Raw genomic sequence first — 5,583 nt, 5'->3', positions numbered from 1 at the left:
CCGCCTGAATTCCTCTAGCCACTCCTCTCAAGAGCTAGTCAACGAGTTTGCCTCCCAAACACGCTGGAAGGATGCTCAGAGGACCCCTCAGAGGCTGTTTTCGGGGTCCCCGGCCCCCTTGGCACTAGGCTTCGGCTGCGCGCCTGGAAGGTGGCTCCTTGCCCTGGGGTTACGGTTCAAATGCGTTGTCCAGGGAAGGCCTCACCGAGGAGTGGACGTTCGAGCGAAGACCAGAAGGATGGGAGGGAGCGAGCCGTGCAGGTACCCGGGGGAAGAGCATTCCAGGCCGAGGGAACGCAAGCGTAGGGGCCCAGGGCGTCAGCGCTGCTGTAGCCGGAGAGGTCACTGGAGGCCGGAGAGGTGATGGGGGCAGGCGGTGGGGGGTGGGGGGCGGCCATGGGCCCCGGTAAGAGCTTTGCATTTTATCTGAGCGAAGTGGGAGCCGTGGTGGGGATAGAGCAGTGATACTGTCTCATTTAACAGGCGGCCCCCACACCCCCTCCTCGGCTGCCACGTGGACACAGGATGTAGCAAGGAGATCCTCGGCTACCCTAAGCCCCCTGGGCAGCATTTTTCGTCCCGGGATCCTCCGCTTCAGAAGAGCCTACGGGAGGGGACCTTTTCTCGCTCGCCGAATTCCTCCCGCACATTAGGGACCCCCTCGCCCCCGCCCGTTCCCCGCCTCCATTGGAATCTCGGGGGTGGGGCTGGGGAATCTGCATTTCTAAGGCGCTTCCCTTTTTGCTTATTTTGAGCTTAGATTAAGAGATTGCAGGTTCCTACTTTCTCCTCGGCTCCCAGCTCCCCGTGGTTAGCCGATACCTTTCCCTTAAGAGGGTGAGGAAAGGAGTTGTAGCTGGACTTCCTCTTCTCCCCCGCTCTTTCCTGGCGCGGAAAGGAGGATGTCGGGTCCCCTCTCCGGGGAGGCTCACCCCTCCAGAGACGCAGGCTTTCCAACTTCCGCATCAGCTTCCACTACAGTCGGTCTGGTGGGCTTTGACCACACCTTCCCGAGGAGGTGGTGGAGGGGAGTAGTTTAATGAAGGCTCCACTAAATAGCTTGTATGTTAAAATAGTTTGTCCGGGTGGAGCTACCATAACCAGAATAGTGTAACCACCCTTGTGCCCAAGGCCTGGGACGGAGATAGGCAGGTGAGACTTACAGCATCCGCCCGCCTGGGGCGAGGGGCGGGGCTCTTGCTGATCTCTGCGCCTAGGGGAAGCTGGGGAGGTACTGGGGATGCTGAGTCTTTGTGGGAGGTGTTTATAGCAGAGAGTTGCTGAATAACCCCAGGCTGGGGTTGAAAGTCAGTTCACTGAGCTACTTTGGATTCCTGCAGCCGGCGCTGCGAGGCGCCTTCTGGAGCCGCACCCAGTGTTTCGGGCATGGGGAGGGTGTTGTGCGTCCTGGAGTACTGAGGTGCCTTCTGTGGGAGCAGGACGCAGACTCTGCCGGCCCAGTAGTGTGCCTCAACCCCAGCCACCACTTCGGAGAAAAAGCCGTCTTCCAGCTGACTTTTTATCCTAGCATCTTTGGTCTGTGACACTGGCAAGGGGGTACATTTTTTACTACGGTTGGGCCACTCTTAATTTGCAAGTGTCTTTGCAACTCAAGTAGCTTTTGGAGGAAAATAAAATGGAAAGTAACTGGTAGACTTCCTGTCCCACCAGTAAAATGACGGAGGGGCCAGAGGAACCTTTACTGAGGGAACATCATCCGTTTCCCCAGGGGTTAAAATCCTCGCCGTGCTCACCTGGTTTCTAATTGTCAAATGTGGCCTACCCCCACTTCCAGAGGCCGAGGGCCTCCCCCAGCCGCACCTTTCCCAGGAGAGTGGGCTTCGGCCCTTCCTTGGTTTCCTGGATGTCTAAATGTAAAAATCTGAGGCTCCTCACACCTCATCAGAGGCTCTATCTGGGTCATCCTTTAACCTACCTCTTATTTTCTAGTTTCCATTGAAAACACGCGTTTTTCTCCCTCTGAGAATCTGGTAGAGTCTTATGTGTGTATTATCAGTGAATAACACTAATAGCATTTATACAGTATTGACTAATACACAAGGTTCTCGTACATATACTAAAGAACTTCATCTAAGCTAATGAGATGGCCATAATACCCATTTCACAGATGTGGAAACTGAGGAACAGGGAAGTTGAGTATCTTATCCAGCGGGACACAGCTGATAAATGGTAAAACTTGAAACTTACTGGTTTCCCAGTCTATTCCCCAAACCACTGTTTTTTACAGTACCTCACTTAGATTTGTTTCCAGTGTTGCTTGACTTCTGTGGAATTAAAACCCTCGAGTTTCATGGTTTTCTCTTCTCGTATGTGAGTTGCTAAGCAATGAGGCTTTGTGTCTTCCCCTGAGGGCCATAGGATGGGTTGCAGATCTGGCAAGTGTGGGTTCCAATGAGCTGAAAACTTCCAGTCCTGCAGCCTTTAGCATCTGAGCCAGTTTCTTGCTCACAGAGTAAGAGTCTCAAAAGTATGGTTCCCAGACCAGCATCGGCATCAATTGGGAACTTCTTAGAACTGAAGAATCACTGGCTCCACCCCATACCTACTTAATCAGGAACTCCGGAGGGGGAGCCTATGCCACCTGTGTTATAAGCAGCCTTCTAGGCAATTCTGATACACGCTCATGTCTGAGAACCACTGGCTGTGAGCTGTGCTTCTCAAATCGTAATGTGTTGTGCTCAGGAATCACCTGGGGATCTGGCTAAAGTGTAGATTGGTTCTGTAGGCCTGAGACTCTGCTGCCTTTTTTTTTTTTTTTTTTGAGATGGAGTCTCACTCACCAGGCTGGAGTGCAGTGGCACGATCTGGGCTCACTGCAACCTCTGCCTCCCAGGTTCAAGCGATTCTTCTACCTCAGTCTCCTGAGTAGCTGGGATTACAGGCACACGCCACCACACCTGGCTAATTTTTTTTTTTTTTAGTAGAGATGGGTTTCACTGTGTTAGCCAGGATGGTTTTGATCTCCTTACCTCGTGATCTGTCCGCCTTGGCCTCCCAAAGTGCTAGAGGATTACAGGTGTGAGCTACTGCACCTGGCATTTTTAACAAGCTCTCAGGTGATGCTGGTGCTCTAGGAACCGCCCTTTGAGTAGCAAGGACTTGCAAGTAATACAGCAGAATCCTCTGGCAAGTGCTTCAAAAATGCAAGTCCCTGAGGCCAGGTGTGGTGGCTCATGTCTGTAATCCCAGCACTTTCGGTGGTTAAGGTGGGCAGATTGCTTGAGCTCTAGCAATCTAGCTCTAGATTGTTTCAGACTAGCATGGACAACATGGCAAAACCCTGTCTCTACAAAAAAAATAACAAAAACTAGCCAGGTGTGGTGGTGCATGCCTGTGGTCCCAGCTACTTGGGAGGCTGAGGTAGGAGGATGGCTTGAGCCTGGAAGGTGGAGATTGCAGTGAGCCATGTTGGTGCCACTGTACTCCAGCCTGGGTGACAGCGAGACCGTGTCTCAAAAAAAATCGCAAGTCCTTGGAATCACAAATCCCTACTTGATCCACACTACCACCCCTCTGCCTGCCCTAAGTTTTCAGTGACTATAGGGTAAGGCCTGGGAAACTACACTGAATCCATGATCTAGTTGATAGTGACAGTATCAGGATTACACTTGGAAGAAACATTGGGAGTAGGACTAATGCAGACTTTCTCAACCCCAGCCCTATTGACCTTTGGGACTGCATCATTTCCTTGTGGGGGCTGTCCTGCACACTCTAGGATGTCTAGCAGCACCCCTGGCCTTCACCCACTAGATGCCATTCTCACGCATGCATGCAAACAAACATTGACAATTGAAAATGTTCCCAGGCATTGCTGAGTGTCCTTTGGTGGTAGAATGGTCCCCAGTTGAGAGCCACTGGACTAGATTACTTGTTAAGGGGCTTCGAGCACAACTGCTAGGATGTGAAATCTGTAGTCCTCACTTGTGACATCTGAAGCCACATAATTGCATTTACTCAGACTGAGCACTGTACTGAGAACTTATATTTTTTCGTCTTGTTTAACTCTGCAGCTCTGTGGCATGTATGTTGTCTCCTTTTGCAAACGAGTAAACTGAAGCTCAGGTTAAGTAGCTCTCCAGTAGCACAGCACATAGCTGAGCAAACCCTCTGCCTAAGACCGAAGCCCTCACCACTGTGCTGTACAGCTTCTCATGCTAAGATTCCTTTACCCCCACAAATCCTCTCAATAAAAGTGAAATCCGCCTCTTATAATAACCTTGGAACAGAGAAAGTCCCAGATCTTGGCCTATAATTCATAAGCTAGTCAATCTTTTAAGACTTTAGATGGCTGCACCAGTGGCTCATGACTATAGTCCCAGTACTTTGGGAGGCTGAGGTGGGGGATCACTTGAGGTCAGGAGTTCGAGACCAACTTGGCCAATGTGGTGAAACCCTGTCTCTACTAAAAATACAAAAATTAGGCAGGCGTGGTAGTGCACGCCTGTAATCCCAGCTACCTGGGAGTCTGAGGCAGGAGAATTGCTTGAACCCAGGAAGCAGAGGTTGCAGTGAGCTGAGATCGTGACGCTGCATTCCAGTCTGGGTCACGGATTGAGGCTCCGTTTCAAAAATAAAACTTCAGACCTTGATAGGACCTTTTTTCCTTTTAGATTTAAGTCTATTTTGAGATATTTCAGAATCTTCTAGGAGTATTTAATCTTTGCTATAGGAATTTTAAAACCTACATATTAGATTGAAACATGAAATTATTTGACCGTCTTGGCTAACAAAAATGGCGATTTCAAATAGTTCAACCTTCCTAAAAATAGAATAATATAGTGAATTCTCACCCACTGATCCACTTCAACCATTAATTACATGTGGCCAATCTCATTTCTCCTTACGCCAGCTCTCCTCCTGCCCTGGATTATTTTTGACGAAAAACTTGCACATCATACAACTTGTAAATGTTTCAACATTCATCCTTAGACTATGGGGAATGCTTTTTAAGCTCTAATTCCATTTTCACACCAAAGTATAAAGCACTTGTAGCAAAACTCCAGCAAGTGAGCACACGTCTTACTATCTCAAACAGCTTTTCCAGCGTATTCTACTCAGGAGCCACAATGTTTTCGGCCATCTCAAGTCTCTCAGTCTTTGGTTTTTCTCCTCTTCCATCTTCTTTCGAGTTATTTGTTGAAACAACTGTTTTGTCCTGGAGATCAGTGATGTGTGGCCTGTGACCTTTTGCTGAACTGAGGCAAAACAAATCAGAAATCCAGAGTAAGCATCTTAAAAACAAAACTTTGATATTGCCATGTCATCCAGCTTTTTGCTGTAGGTAACGATGTTTGGGCTGTTTTCGTCTTATTCCACTCTCTCCTAATTTGTGTTTATTATATTTTACAGAAATATCAGCCTGGGATGGATTAGAAATTGTTTGAAAAAACTAGTCTTCACACCATTTAAGAAGTACTCATATGTTAACGGTTTTTTAGTTTGGATTTTGCCAGTTTCCCTGTTAGGTGACAGTGTCCTGTCCCCTGTACTTCTTGGAAACTGTAGTAAGGGGAAGAGGACTTTTGCAAGACAGAGCATACGTGGCTTTTTTTTTTTTTTTTT

The 5,583-nt window shown here is 48.6% G+C and overlaps 1 protein-coding gene across 1 annotated transcript in view; it reads left to right on the top strand.

Annotated features, from left to right (window-relative positions):
* Positions 1–5,583, top strand: part of LOC105538330 (zinc finger protein 64 homolog, isoforms 3 and 4) — a 22,045-nt gene that overhangs the window by 1,084 nt on the left and 15,378 nt on the right. The window lies entirely within an intron of this gene.

Source organism: Mandrillus leucophaeus, unplaced genomic scaffold (assembly GCF_000951045.1).
Source record: "Mandrillus leucophaeus isolate KB7577 unplaced genomic scaffold, Mleu.le_1.0 Scaffold19, whole genome shotgun sequence".
Lineage (NCBI taxonomy): Eukaryota > Metazoa > Chordata > Mammalia > Primates > Cercopithecidae > Mandrillus > Mandrillus leucophaeus.
This window is presented reverse-complemented; position numbering and strand designations above follow the sequence as displayed.